A 15,894-nucleotide genomic window follows, 5' to 3' on the forward strand; every position below is an offset into this window, starting at 1 on the left:
TAAATATGTAATTTTAAGTTCAAGTCACACCTAGTAGAATCAGACAGCCTTCAAAGCCTTCTGACTTAAATTTAAAGCCATTTTCTTTTCATAAAAATTATGACATTTAAACACAATAAATGAAATTCCACATGCTGTTCTGCTAGGGTCTGAAAGTCCCCAGTATCAGACAAAAATTTTGTAGGTACCATCCTAGCATCTTCATATAGTGTATCCTAGTATTACTTTCACACAACAAAAATATTCACTGTCTTGAGTAGTAGTTTTACATCAGTAAAGTGGTAGAAATAAACCAGAAATCTGGCCAACAGCAGAAGTTACTTAGCTTTTTCTTATCTTTGCTTTTATTGGAATTTTTATGTATTTTGATTTTGTAGCTGTGACTAATCTTTTTTTTTTCTGACCTTCACAATCTATAAAATAATGAGTCATAAGAGCAGGTCGGTTTGGGAAAAGTAAAAATAAAATGAAATTTAACTTCAAATTACATTTTCAATGAAATTTAAGTGCTAGGTAAAAAATTTCAGTAATGAGTACATTACAATCAAATAAAAAAAGAGACACAAAATTCTTCACTCCAATAAAGCAAAGGACAGGTTTGTTGATGGTTCTAACATTTTTTAAAGATACCTTACTAGAAATTAGATTTGAAAATTAGAGAAATGCCAAAGAGAAAATGGCTCAATTTCATTTTCTTCTAGGTTCAGCCACTTCATTTCTTCTAGGCTCTGCAGAAGTGTAGGGTTCATCTCATCAGACTATACCACCTAGGAGATAATTGTTTTTTCTAGTTTCCTTGACACACACACAGGCTGAAACTGATCCCTCAAAGCATGTATTCTTCTCCCTTGAATGAAATGGGAATGAAATGATCCACTCAATGCAAATTTCAGGTTTCTTTTGAATTCTAGTGTGAACCATTTAATTTCACCAAGACTTGCTCTCTCCTGTGTAAAAAGTGAGTAACTTTAATTTCCTTTAACTCCCTTACAAGAAGTTACTCAGTTATATACTAATGGAGCAAGTAAAACCCTACAAGTACATTAAACAAGTGAAATATTGAATAAAAAATTTTCAAGACGCTCTGCAAACCTATGATTAAATCATTTTGATTTCCAGAGATTAGCAAAGACATTAACATTAGCCAGCTGTATTTTCCACCCTGATTATCCCTCCTGCTTCATCCCAGTGTAACTCCTATTCAAGAATCCAACTTGTGCCTCTGTAAGGCAGGCCACTGATGATGTTTCCTTCCAGAAAGTTTACAGCAGTTTAAAATTTACAGTTTAAAATAAGAACTAAGATTTAATAGAAGGTCCAGCTGTACTTTTTCCAGGCTGAAGAGATGTTTTATTGAACAGGTCATTGGCACTATATATATAAAGAGTAGAATTATTTTCAGGAGGCTTTTTAGGAGGCTTTAATTTAGTCACTGAAAGTAAATTAGTTATCTAGACTTCCTTCCTAGTTAGTGGAAGGAGACATTTGACCTAAGAGTCTATGATAGGCTGGCTGTATCACCTGGCAAAGGGGCACACCTCCTGGACAAAAAGGCTAGGTGGAAGAGGGCCACACAAAGAGTGTATTTTAACATGGCTCACTGTAGAGTGGATTTTCTTACCTTCAGGCTAAGCAGGAGAGGAGGGACAGTATTCACACATGACAGCTCCAAAGAAAAACTACTGAATTTTTCAAACAGTATTAAGCAGAGAGTATCTGCCACTACCAGGGTCTCTGATTTTCTGTCCATGAAAGTTATGGCTTTGGGGTTTTTTTCTGCTTTCTGTCTCTGATATCCTGAAGCTCTGAGCTCATCTCAAAGCTCCATATTCTGCCTGGTCAGCAACTCAACCTGGTCTCTCAGTTTGCTGCAGGCAGCATGCCAGTAGGACTCAGTTCTCTTGAACTCCTCCTGCAGCCCAGCAATCTGCTGGTTTAATATCTGTCAGTGAAAAAATAGAAGTGTGCCATGTCATTGCCTGCTTTGAACTAGGCATGCCCACCTTACATATCCAGAAGCAAGCATGGAGCCCTTTGTCCTGCTTAAGGGTCTACAGTATCAAGGTATGCAATTTAAAAAATCACATTTGAAATTATTTCAACAAAGAACCACCCCCTGAAAAAAACAAAAAAAACCCCTACTTTGCAAACTCCTATATTCAAAACAAACCAATTGTTCCAAAATGAGAAGAGACAAGTCCATGCTGAAGAAAATAATGAAATTCAAACTAATCATGCAAATAATCAGCATTAAATGTCAATATCTTTAAGAAAAGGCTGGAATGCTAGGTAGATATTAATGACAAGAATGTCAGGTAATCAGATCTTCACATGGGTAAAAGGGCACAGGAATAGTTAGATCCCTCTTACAAACATCAGGGGATTGCAAAGACATAATTTTCAACTGAATTGAAAATAAAAGTAATGAAATTTGGAGACGACATTTCCATATGCTTCCATCTCTATTATTTTTGCCTTCTTCCTTCTTTTTTCACCCATACTGATGCAAACACTGAGTCCTTTTCCTTCAGGGCACCTAATGTTGGAGAGTGCAAAGAGAATACTGGTGGAGTTGAGCTAGAAATGTGCAATTTACTCTGTAGTCAACCAATTGTTGAATGCAACCCTTTCTCACTTTGCCTTCACTCGTGTGTCTGCCCATTTGCTCCTGATCACATCCCTTTCTTAGCTGTGAGCTGCCACCTCTGAATTTGGCATATTCAGCCATTTTCTAGAAGCAGCAGACTTCTGAAGTTGGGAATGACAGAGATAAATAACCCCAAAATATTTTGGTTTTGTTTTGTGGAAAATTAAATTATTGAACCTGTGCTCATTGTGTATTTCAGGTGGGAACAAAAAATTAAAACAATTCTATCAAATTCCATCTTTAGAGCTAGGCACAGTCAAGAAACACAACCATTCCCTGGCAAAAATTCTAATTTTTTTTTCTAAACCCAGGTGAAAAGAAAACTGATATTTTAAAATATTGTGCAGAGAGTACATTCAAAACATTTAAAATCAAAATATTAAAATGGCTTCACTGAAACATTTCCTGTTGAAAATGCAACTTGTAGACAAATATGCAAGATAAGGAGAAAAAACATTCACTATATGTATGGTCCAAAAATATGTATCTCAAAAATGTACAAATGAAAAATCAAGTATAGAAATTTTGAACAAAGTACTATGTTGCCAGTTTTAATTGTTCTGAAACTTTTTTGATCATGAAAGTAATTTAAATTGTCAGTTTGCTATCAAATATATCAGTTTGGTTTAGACATCCTTTGGCAGCAGAACATTGTTCCAGACATTTCTGAGGTTTACTACTGCCCATTCTTTTATTTTGTAAAAATATGTCTTTCAGCTGCCCCATCTCTGTTACTGGTTTCACGGCTTAGCATTTTTTTCTCTGTTTATCAGTGACTCTTTTAGAAAATTGCCCCTCAAGTCATATTATGTCTAGTTGTTTTTAATAGGGATAATGGCCACAGATAATCAGAGATTATTTTATCACTAAGAAGTCTGAAATAAAATCTTTAAAAAGATGGAATCCCCTAAAGGAATTTAGAAGAAAAAACATAATAAAGGACTTGGGGATGTAATTAGGCAGGTTAGATTGTTAGACACAGGGCTAGATACCATAAAAATACCTCAAAGCCAAAGATCAGGATAGTTTAAAGAAAAAGATAATAGCAATACTCAACACAGGAATGAGAATGATGGCCATTAACTGTGTTGCACATGGCACAATGAGTCCTAATATTTACAAGTAGGAAAGTTCACTATGCAGGAGTTGAAAATCTTTCAAGAGTCAGCTCAGCTGAGCAAATGAGTACAAGGAAGTATGAGGAACGTGGGAATATTTTGATATCCTTTAAAAATGGTAGGCACAACCTAATTTTTTTTAATACAAAAGAAAGGAATGTACACTTAAAACACAAGCCAAAGCAATAAATTATTAAAATTAAAATCTTCACTGTATATCTAACCATCCTAACGAAGTGGCATCAATAATTTGCCATGTGTAGAAAATGGAAAGATACAGGCAAAAACACAGAATGTTTGTGTGGAAGGATATTGATAAGAACTGCGTATTTATTCTACAGAAGACAGCTTACTTGCATTTCTTCTGATTTCACATGTTCTCCAATGACTCTAGCTGTTCCTTTGAACTTGCTCTGGGCAATTTTTTCTTTCTGCAGTAAGTGAGCTTGATCTCTATTTTATTCCAAAGTGTGAGTCAACTCCTGGCTCCTGACAGTCTCGAGCTGGTCTATTCATGTTCTGTTCACAAAATAAACAGAGTATGAAATTGGCATATGAAACTGTAATGAAGGACTGTCTTCAAATGTACCTTCTTTGAGCATGATCTTTGGAGGGGTTGGGCATGTCCCTCATATGCTGATACTGCTGGGAGTGGCAAGCAGTTATCAGCTCTTGTAAAAATTAAGGTACTTCCTCCCTGGGAACACTCATGCATGCATTCACCTGCAAAATTTCTTCTAATTAGCAGCTGGAAAGAATTGTAATTGAAATTTTTGACAATATAATGACCGTGAACTTAGAGGATTTTAAGCATGTTTTGTGTTCAGATAGCTAAATTAGGGCAGACCTGTAGAAGGCACAGCTTGCTGCCTGCCAGTGCATCTGTGAAGCCCGGCAATCATGCAAAGCTGGGGACTGGGCTCTACTTTCATCTGCCCAGTCATTATTACAAGTCAGATTAGCCATGGACCTGAATGAAATGGGACAGAGTATTTACTTTCCACAGGTAAACACACTCCAAGAGTTAAATGTGGGTGTTCAGAAGAGATTTGCCTTTGAACTCAATGGCTCAAAACAGGACTGATCTGGAAATGCACTAAACACTCAGAAACACGAGTCAAATACAAAGAATACAAATCTTCCCATATCCTCAAGCAGAGCTTATTTATTTGACTGTGATCTAACTTCTTAGTTAATTTTTAATCTGACATGACATTATTTGTGAGCTTTCTGCTAACAAATAAAAAGTGAGCTTCCAGCTCCCTTCATGACGTACAGCCACCATCTGTCCTTCACTATTACTCAAAAAGAAACACGAACTACAGGCATATAACCTCAGCCCTGCAGCAGCCATGACCTCATGTTTCCCTCTCAGTAACAGAGTTTAGCACCTCAGGAGCAAAATGTGAAAGTTCTCACAGATACTAAGAGAAAAACAAACTCCCTATATCCTGCTGCTCTTTGTAATTAATTACCTAATGTCATTGCTGTTGCTGTTTTCTATTCTAAATAAACTTGACTAATATTCTGGTTAAAAGCAGGATGGAGGAAGCCTCAGCAACAGCCAATATAAGTATTAATTCTCCTCAAAATAATCAAACTGAATGAGCAAATAGAACCCATGTGTGATTATGTCTAGCCTCCATATTCAGACTAGTTACTCTGAAATACAATGCACTATAAAAAAAGTAAGATGCAAGATCTATGTATACCATTTTCCACTGCAGATTGAACAGTACTGTGTTAAGTCAAGGCTAGAAAACAGGCCCTGACCTGAGGAAATGCAATAACCAAGGATACCAGGAGCACTTGTGACACTTCTTTGGAGCTGCTGACTTCTTTGGAGCTGCTGTAAATTACAAATAGGAGCTAGGTGCCGAACACAGATAGAAAATACATTAGAAATGGCTAAGCACTTTGCACAAACTGAAATTCTTACTTGCATGCCAGGCACACCTCTGCATGAGGAAAATTGAGACAGGGCTGCCTGTGAAGCAAGAACATACATGAAGCAAAAGTCTTTTTTCCGAGACAAGGTTTTTCAGTGAGATGCAGTTAGGAAAAAATAAACCAACCACTGACACATTGGCTACTGCCATTGGTCCAGAAAGTGTGCAGATTCCATACTATAAGGAAATTGTGGATCAAAAACGGCAAACAAGCTGCACTTGTTGGAGGAACAAGAAAATCACTATCACAGAATCCTCTGGCTGACACCAAGTGCCAGCAGAACAACCCCAGTGCTGCAGGGGTGAAGCCACAGGCTGATGCCTTGAGCACTGTCCAGGCTCTCTTAGGCACCAGACACACACAAGACACTACATCCCAACTGGTTTTACCCTCTTGCTTATATTATTTGTGCCTGGAAATGTCTGAAAATAAAGTGCTTGGAAACAAAGGAATAGATAGGTTTGGGCAGATTTGGGCATGTCGTACTGCTCTGAAAAGGATTTTCATTGCTTCCAGCGAGCACAAGTTGTCACGCAGCACAAGTCAACTGTTATCAATGGGCAGTTGTCTTGGGGTCCTAACAGGGTTACTGATTTAAAAATGCAAAGCAGATTCTTGGATTGCATAAATCAGCACGGGGCCAACACAGCCAGGGAGGACAAGCTGCCCTTTACAATTAGTTTTAGCTCATAAATTAGAAAAAGTGAGTGAAAAGATGTACACATTATACTGGGCAGGCATTTTTGGATAAACATCTGTGTGGAAATGCTAGAGGCTACTGTGTCTAATGACATGAATAAATCCATGCAAGCTCTTTTAAAAATATGCGTTATTATGAAAAAGTCGAAGTAATTGCATTGGTAAGGCAGCACGGTCAGCAGGCAGAGAATACAGTGCTGGCAGCATTTGGCACTGCAGTAATTCTGCACCAGCACATCGCTCCACAGTCAAAATTTACAGCAGTAAAAGTAAAAGCAGCACTTAATTTCATTAGTAGTTTCATGAATTGCCAGATCCCACAAATACATCTGGAATACCTATCATGGTCAACAAGAGATACAGGAAGGATCTTTAATGAAATCATTAATTTTTAATACGGTGAGAGCAATTTGTTGAAAGGCAGCTAGAGGAGAAAATCAAACAAACCAATAAATGCAAAATAGCCTTCTGCAAAATTCCCATCATCTTTGGAAAGAAGAAGATTGGAGAAGCAGATCTGAAAAATAATTTTTTACTTTGCATAATTTACTTTGCTCCAATAACTAAAAAAACCTAAAAACTAAATACCAAAACCTAAATACTAAATTATGCTAATTTTGCACCAGTTAAAAACTAGTTTTGAAATGCAAAGAGGAAAAGAATCTCTCCTGTGTTTATAGTAGATGGCACCTACTAATTTTGAATAGATTTCATCACATTAAATATTCTTATTTGATTTGATTGTAAGTAAGCTCATTTCTTATTAGAGGCATTTGTTTAGCCTACAATTAGTTAGTGCTGTGAAGACACTTCCATTACAAACCCATAATTCCAAAATTATTCATTGCAGGGATTTTGTGTTATTTTTCTTCCATGAAGATGTAAACAAAAACCAAACCAAATGAAAACTTTTACAGCATTTAATAATTACAAATTAAAAAAGCAATTCTCTTGAATTTTCATCTTAAATTTATATGGTATCAAACTCATCCTCATTCTGATCAAAAAGATTAGTATTCCTGAAATAAGAATGCTGTTGGCATCGATGTGTGCTCTACACTTTTTGTTAACCTCAGAAATATATGCTACCCTGATATGAATGTGAGCAGTTTATCCTTTACTCTGTCAGCAGCCTGATTTTATATTTAAAAAAATTAGCATGATTTCTTACTGCTGTCACCGTAATCCAAAGATATTCAGCAATTATGGGAAGCATTTGGCATTACTCAACTTTAGACCCTAACTGCAGAAGTGTTTTGAGAGCTGGCCTACTTCAGTGAGGTGCCTTACTTTTAATCTAGATGGCTAAATAAGTGTTTCAGTTCAAAAACAACACAGATGCCCCTGGAAAGAAGCTAGCTGGTAAGTAAGAATTTAGCAACCTGTTTTTAAGGATTCTAAAAGCAATATTTTATTCACTGCACACACAAATCAGTTTCTTGTGTATATACATTTACCTGCAAAAATGTCTTGCTTCTCCTCATGTTCTTCTCTCACCACAGTGAGTGAAGGGATTCTTCTGTGGTGTACATCAGTCTCTAATCCTCTGCTAAGAATGTTCCAGGTTTCTTCTGGACAGGTATCTATGATAATACCCAGAACCTTGTGAATATTTATGAACCCTCACTATGTTTTTAAAACCACAGACTTAATAAGTGCAGTAAGCTTTATTGCTTAATCTATCAAAAATAATTTATGTGTTTTGCCTAATTATGCAAGTATTCCCTCCCCATAGGTCTTAGTAGTGCAATCCAAACCCCACAAATTCAGCAAATGAAACAGATTTGGTGTATATTAGTGTCAGTAGCTAAGTCCTTTTTAGGAATGTGAATGCCACGTGATGGTTCCTCTTTAATACGAATGTAACTTCCAAAGAGGCCTCAGGAAACCTTTTTTAACAGCAGTCTGACACAGAGTATAGTGTGCTTAGTGGATGGATTGTGACAGAGCAATTGAGAGCCATCAGAAAAGAATATTTCTGCCCTGGTGATTATTGCAGATAGGAAAACTTATTCTGACTGATCTTACATAAAGAGAAAGCAAATTGATTTAGGATGAGGAGTCAATGTGTGGGAAGTCCTTCGTGGAAACTAAGAAATGTCAGGAACCTGCTTAATAAAAAGGACTAAAGCCTGCTGAAGCTTTCATTTCATTACCAGAAGTAAGATCAAGAAGTAAGGGTCCAAAGCTGAGAAACATGTATTGACCAAAAAGCTGGGACCACATTAAGGAAAAACTGAGTGAAGATGTTCTTAGGAAATTGTAACATTGTCACTGATCTGAAGCTTTCTGTGTCTTAGGAGAAAAACCATGCAAATTTGGGAGGCAATTTACCCATTTTTTTAAAAAGTCACATATGGTATCTCTGAGGAACTTAAATAGAAAATGTGAACATTTCACTGTCAAAGGGTGAGTCACACCTAAGCTACAGGGAAATCTAGCCCTGACTTCAAGGATTCATTCAACACTGCACCCATTCCATGGGATCAGAAGCCTGCACCTGAAAGTGAACCTCCAACAGACTTAGGAAGAATAACTAGTGATGATGGAGAAGCAAAAACAACAAGGAGCTTGCAGATGTATTCTTCCCTCATCTCTGTTTTTTCCAGTATTTCTGAGAAATACCGACAGAGGTGGGCATATAGCTAGGGAGCACAGGCAGAATGAGTCATAAATCCAAGACATAAGCTTTTCCCCAATGAAAAATAAACACAAACCAACACTTGGGTAGTTCTTACGTAACGTCTCCGCAAACAGGTTTTTTTCTGTGGTTCCTCCACTTCAGGGGTTTCTTTAATTTTGAAAGTAGGAATCTGCATTCTTGAAGATGGCAGATGTAAGCTCTTAACATTGCTGGCCCTATTCCCATTCTTTGACTCAAGCTCATGCTCTCTCCTTTTCAATCTTGTGAAATGAAATAGGGACTGCTGAAAAGAAGAGCGAGCCTTGCTCCCTTTCACACCAACAGCTCCAGCACTAGAATCACTGCTGCTTCTGCTGCAGGAGACATCTTGTTGACCTGAAATTGCTTGAATATATATTGTTTTCTTGGTGGTGATCTGCTGTATTTCCTAACAGAGATTTTTTTCTGTTCCACTGGGTTTATTGCTAGGATAATCACCATCAGGAAGATCCAAATGTCTGTCAGTGTGATCTACTCCCTCAGGCACATGCTGGGAGGGATATTGAGCATGGTGAGATCTGGGGTCATCATCCCTTTTTGGGGGTAAGCAAATTGACTGACAGGAGAAAGATGTAACTTCCTGTGTCGAGAAAACTGTTCCTTTCCTTTTCCACTCTTACTGCAAGGTTGAGGATGAGCTTCCTTTCTCCACAGCCTCAGGTGAGCTACAAGTAATTGATATTATCTTGTCATTTACCATCTTAAGCCCAGTACAGATTTACCTTTGGGTTTCTGAGTTCTGGCTCCCCACAACAACTTCCTGCGGGCAGACCTGAACCCACTTCTGACCCTGTATGAATGCAGGACCTGTACTCCACCCTGCCTACTGGATGTGATCTGTACCTACATCCTGGAGTGCATCATGCCTCTGTAGGACTTCCTAGGGTGTTTTTGCTGCCTCTATGAGATGACCTTCCAGAGGCTGATCCACCCGACCTAGGTTCTTTTGCAGAGTACCTTCTACAGATCTTCCAGCAGCTTTGCCTGCTTTTCTTAGAGGATTCATGTGATGGGTCCCCTTTTCCTCACCTACTTGTAGGTTTGTGTCTGTCATTCTTTTGGGACATGGTTGCAGGATTTCAGGCCATCTTCTCTGTGGTGAGTCACCAAGATTTTCCTTTGAGTCTTCATCTCCCCCATCTTATTTTTCTTCTGCACTTTGTTCAACTACTTTTGTTTCACAGTCAGTCTTAACCTTTCTCTCCCTGTCAGCCAAAGCACAGTCTGCTTTTTTTTTCATGTGTATCCATCTGCATGGAGCTACTGACCAGCAGACTTAGCTGAGAGCATTCCCCTGGCTGCAGTATGCCTCTGTTCACTTGGTCAGACTAGGAGAAATGACCCCAGTAATTCAAACCAGCTCTTCTGGTTTGGAATGCTTGCTGTCTTCTTTTAAAGGCTTCTGTTTAATTTTCTGAGCCTTGCCATGCCTTCTCTTAATTTCAGAAAAAATCTTTGGAGGTGTTATTTTTGGCTTGCTCTGGAAGAAAATAAAAATTAAATCCTGACAATCACAGACAGAATCATTCTCCAGAAAGGAAGATATTTACACTAACTGAAGAAACCGAGACACCAGAAATCTGAAAGACCCTGGGTATGAATAACTGAGTACATAAGAAACAGTCCTGACATTCCAGGGAAGGTGGGAGAAACACTGTTTTAGAAGCAGTCTCTATGTGATGCCCCCATTCACTTATTCATTAGTAGAGTCAAAGGGTTAAGATGGTGCTAAATGTCTATATGATAGAAGATAAGAAAAGTTCTGTCCTTCTATGTTTTCAGGGGAAGTCCCAGTAGTTTTGACAATAATTTTTACAGTAGTTTTCCCAGTAATTTTTACAGAAATACATCATTTTGTAATGTTGTTTTGCCAGGGAGACATAGAGAAAATTTCTGAGTGATGAAACACAGGTGATGAAACTTCCAAGTCACCAAGCTGAACCAAATGCTGAGTCTGACACCTAGAGGTGTCAGGCATAAGCTCATCTCAAACTGTACCCACGGCAAAAAGCAGAACACTCTCACTGTACTTGACCTTTGTATAAAACCTGTATTTGGAAATGCCCCCATTCTCACAGCAGTGGCACATGAGACCAGTTATTAAGGAGTAAATGGAGTCAACCTTGATGTCTAATTTAAGTAAGTGTCTTGAGACCTGGGCATAAATTATGACCCAGAAAATAGGTGGAAACAGAGGAATTCAGTGGGAAATCATGGAGGAATGGATTGTGATACAGCCCTTCTTCTTCCAATATCACATGAAAGAGCAGTGGAAAAATGTGTTAGCATTGTAAAAAACAGAGCCCACATAGTATCTCTGTCCATGAAGATTTGTTAAAAACCAAAGTGAATACACCAATGGCAACAGTACCTGTTGCTCCTTCTGCTGTTTTTATATGAGAAAAGTTTTAAGTTGGTCCTCAACAAATTTTTCTGAAATCTTCTGTCTAAATACCAATTGCTGGTGTGATCTGCCTAGGCAGGGAAAAGAAGGTACTTATTTGTAACATTCTTTAGTTAGTTTTCTTTTGATAATTTGTGTGGAGGTGATATGGAGTTAAGAACTGTAAATGGTCTCTGCAATTCTTTTAAAATGGGAAGCTTGTTACAAAAATCTCCTTATTGTGTGAATCCAACTCTCAGTTGAAAACATCCTGTCTAGACCAAGCATTTATTATGCTTTCAGCAAACAAAATTTTTTGGCTGGTATCAGTCAGTCCTTAGAAATAGGTAAAAAATAGTCAAAAGGAAAAGCATTTCAGTCATTTTCTTCAGACTAGAGTTGATGGCAATCACAAAAAACTCACTTTATTTCTGATAGAGTGGCTTGAATTAGATGGTGAAGAGTGATAGAGTAGAAAAGAAATAATGTCTATAATATTGTAGAGGGCCAAAATGAAAGCTGGCTCAAAATGAAGCATAGTACAGCATACATGAACATATTTCAAAGGAAATGTGCTTGACCCTTAATTTAGTCACTTATTAACAATTTCTACTAAATATTAAAAATTTCTAGGGTTAATAGAAGTGCTGGTTGTGCAGTACATCACTGTCCTTCCTACATTCCATCTCTACCCAGCACCACTGTACCATGGACAGCCTTTTGATTTGTCAGTCTGTCTCTGTTACCACACCATGAGCTAATAGTATTAGATTTGTAGGGAAAACTCTTGCTAAAGAGGACTCAATATCAGAAAATCATTTCAGTGAAGCTTGCTTCAAACCAAATATAGCTTGGTGCCATAGTGAAAATGCCATGAAGAGCTGGAGAACATTCTGTGCTTTAGTTTCATGCAGCTCATGGTAACATCACAATGTGAACCAAAGCACAACAAGTAGGGATGACTGGGAGACAGACTTCAGAAGCTCACTGCTGATCCAAAAATACATACATGGACAGGGCCACTTGCCCAGACATGCATATGGTCCTGCCACACCTTCCCAGCCTTCTGCTCTGGAGGTCTCTGTCTTCCTTCTCTGTCCAACTCCCATATGGTTAACACATGAAAATTCTCATGGCATTTGCTCTCAGTCTGTGCCTTCCAACAAGTTTGCTGCTTCTTTTTTATACTTGATGAGAGGCTCAGCATGCCAAACACCTGCTTCTTCTATGTGCATCAGTTGAGGAAAGATAATAACTTTGAGTATTCTTTCCATCACCAGTGCCAACCCAGCCATTCTCGCCCATTGTGAGCAGCCCCACAGTGCCCTTTTGCAGTATAGTGATGAACCAGATCAGAAAAGTGATCCAAATTAAATGTTACACTTCTCTCCAGATAATTTTAATAAGGGTTACTTCACTGCCCTGTTCAATATATAGCCATATAAAAATTTGCCTTGGCACAGCTGAAGAGGCAGAATAAAGACAGGGAAGAATGAACTGCCATCATAAACTGATGGCCACTGCAGAAGTGATGGCATATCAGTAGATTTTATCTCTCCCTGCCAGCTTTTGCCTTACTTCTATGCTTTGAAGATCACAGTTACAACTCCAGTTCATTCGTATGGGGTAGATCAGCATTCCATAATACAGAAGTAGATCAGCTGCCAGACCATAGACCTGCCTAATTTTTGTCCATGCACACCTGCCACTCTCAGCAAAGGCAAGAGCTGTTGTGTTGCATATATAAAACAAAGAGCATATATACCATCAAGGGAAAACTTTTGTTTGCAGGCTGACTGACTGATAATTTCTCACCTGGCTTCTATATTTCCAGTCTTCATCTTCCCCCCCATGCCAAAGTGAGATGAAGAAATCTCCTCCTTTAGTTGTTCTCCTTGTTCTTTAGCAGCAGAAAAAGTTTCAGAGAAACGTCTTTCTTTTAATTGACTGCTCTCTAAGCAGCAGGAAAAAGGACAATGTAAACAGTCTTTACAGAATGAATAAATGAAAAATAAACATCCTAAAATAATTAGAAGAGTTTGTGTTTTCAACAACATAGACAAGGTTTTGATTTTTGAAAACATTTTACAGAATGCAATTGAATTAAGTAGGTGGAAGGATGCAATCTGTGGGAAAAAATAGGGTTTTGATCCTCAAATCTAGGGCTGGAATCATGGAAAGGATAAGGTAAGATGCATATTCCCTGCCTATAGAGATTTGTAGTGCTTGCTTAATGTATTCACTACAGAATGTGGCAGTGAAGGCACTGCTAGACAGTACTGAACAACTTGTGTGTCTGTAATTATGTGACTTGTGAGCCAGTTCATTAAACAGTTTCATAAGCAGTATTTGTACACATGAGAATTTCTAACCAGGAATTTTCTATTCTATTTCACAAAATTGTAAACGTGTGCATCTCCCTATTGAAGCTCACTGCCTCTCTTCACCACAAGAAGGCAGCTTCTGCTTCAATTATTTTTTCTTCTGAGTGTCATCTAGTGGTAAGTTGCTCTTTAAGGTCAAGTTAGGGCTGACAACTGGAGTAAAAAGCCTTTACTTGCTCATTCATACCACACATTGTTGCTGTAGCAGGAACTATATAACTCACTTCATCATGTAAATACAGCCAGTGTTATTGAAGTCCTTTGCAACACACTGGAAGGACTTTCTGGTCCAACAACAGGAATAAAAAGTTTGGGTTCATCCCTCAGTCTTTCCCAGCTACACACCAAATATCCCCAAACATCTCCAGTCCCACAGAAGACAAGCAGTGCTGTTTCTGCAACCTTCCCACCTGCCTTGCACCAGAGTGTGGCTGAGGAGGCAGAGGTGACACAGTAGGTTGACAGCAGCAAAAGGTGCAGAAGCCACATGCCCCTTCTCACAGGTCTCACATGTGGGGCTATGCCACCTCCAGAATGCTTTAATAGGAGAGGCACCCAAGCTCTTAAATTTTCAACTAGTGCTTCCCAGTGCAAGGCAAGAGCAATGTGTCAAAGCAGCTGTGCAATTCACTTTTCTTTTCTTTTGCATCTTGTCTGGAAAGGTTTTATGTGGGGCTCTCTGTAGACTGAAGCAATGGTTCAGTGCTTATCCCTTTAAATAAGATTGTGAAATGTTAAGCAAACTGTTGATATGCTCACGTTTGTCTTTCCAGACTCATCACAACAGTCAGAGAAGTGTCAGCTAGCCCAGTCCCTGTGTGGGGATGGAATGTAGGAGAATAGAGGTAGTGCAGAAGGCAACCTCAGCCCTGAGGAATTGCAGCTGTACTAATTACCAAGGATTAGGAACAGGCCTGCCCTTAACAGGCCACAGCTCTGTCCAATAAGGATGAGGGCTATAAATGAGTGGGTTAGCTGCTTGAGAGGAGAGTTGGGGCTTGTTGGTTGTGCTGTGAGGAGCTGCTTATGAGAAGTCACCACAAAGGTATGTAAGTAAGTTTTGTGATAAGATAACAAGTTCCCCAAATGCAAATTCAACTGATGCATGTTTCAAAGACAGTGCAATGACCAGATCTAGCTGGAAGTTACCCTGATATTATAATGTCTCTGCCTTTTCAAGCCTCAGTTTTACACATGAGGCAGGTTGAAGTCAGCACTGCTGTTCATAAAAAGCAGTCATACCTCCCCCTGTCCTATTGTGCTCTTGCTGTCAGCTTCCTGCTGTCCAGTCTTATTCCACCTGTTTGTCAACAACCTGGATGAAGGGATAGGAATCACCCTTAGCAAGTTTGCTGTTGATACAAACCTGGGGGGAATGGCTGATCCACCTGAAGGCTATGCTGCCATTGAGTGGGACCTTGATAGGCTGGGGAGTTGGACAGAGAAAAACCTAATGAGGTTCAACAAGGACAAGTGCAGGGTCCTGCACCTGGGGAGGAACAACACCAAGTACCAGCCCAGGCTGGGGACTGACCTTCTAGGGAGCAGCTCTGCTGAGGAGGACCTGGGGGTACTGGTGGATGGCAAGCTGACCATGAGCCCCCAGTGCTCCTGCAGCCAGGAGAGCCTGCGAGGTCCTGGGGTGCATCGGGAACAGCGTCAGCAGGTCCAGCCCTAGGGAGGCCACATCTGGGGGACTGTGTGCACTTCTGGTCTCCACGGTTTAAGAAAAACAAGGATTAACTGGTGTGGGTGCAGCAGGGTGGCCACAAAGGTGATGAGGGGTATAGAGCATCTTTCTTATGAGGAGAGACTGCAGGAGCTGGGCCTGTTTAGTCTGGAGAAGACTGAGAGGGGGCCTCACCAATACATACAAGTATCTCAAAGGCAGGTGCCAAGAGGATGGTGCCAGACTCTTTTTTTGTGGTGCCCAGAGTCAGGACAGGGAGTAATGGACACCAGAAGTTCCGCCTTAACACTTCTTTAAACTAAGCATGGCAGAACACTGGAACAGGCTGCCCAGGGAGGTC

At 39.4% G+C, this 15,894-nt stretch overlaps 1 pseudogene; it reads right to left on the bottom strand.

The window, feature by feature from the left end:
* LOC129118299 (uncharacterized) overlaps positions 1-15,512 on the bottom strand; it is a 28,184-nt pseudogene extending 12,672 nt beyond the window's left edge.
* Between the last annotated feature and the right edge of the window lie 382 nt (positions 15,513-15,894).

The sequence above is a fragment of the Agelaius phoeniceus genome, chromosome 3 (assembly GCF_051311805.1).
Source record: "Agelaius phoeniceus isolate bAgePho1 chromosome 3, bAgePho1.hap1, whole genome shotgun sequence".
NCBI lineage: Eukaryota > Metazoa > Chordata > Aves > Passeriformes > Icteridae > Agelaius > Agelaius phoeniceus.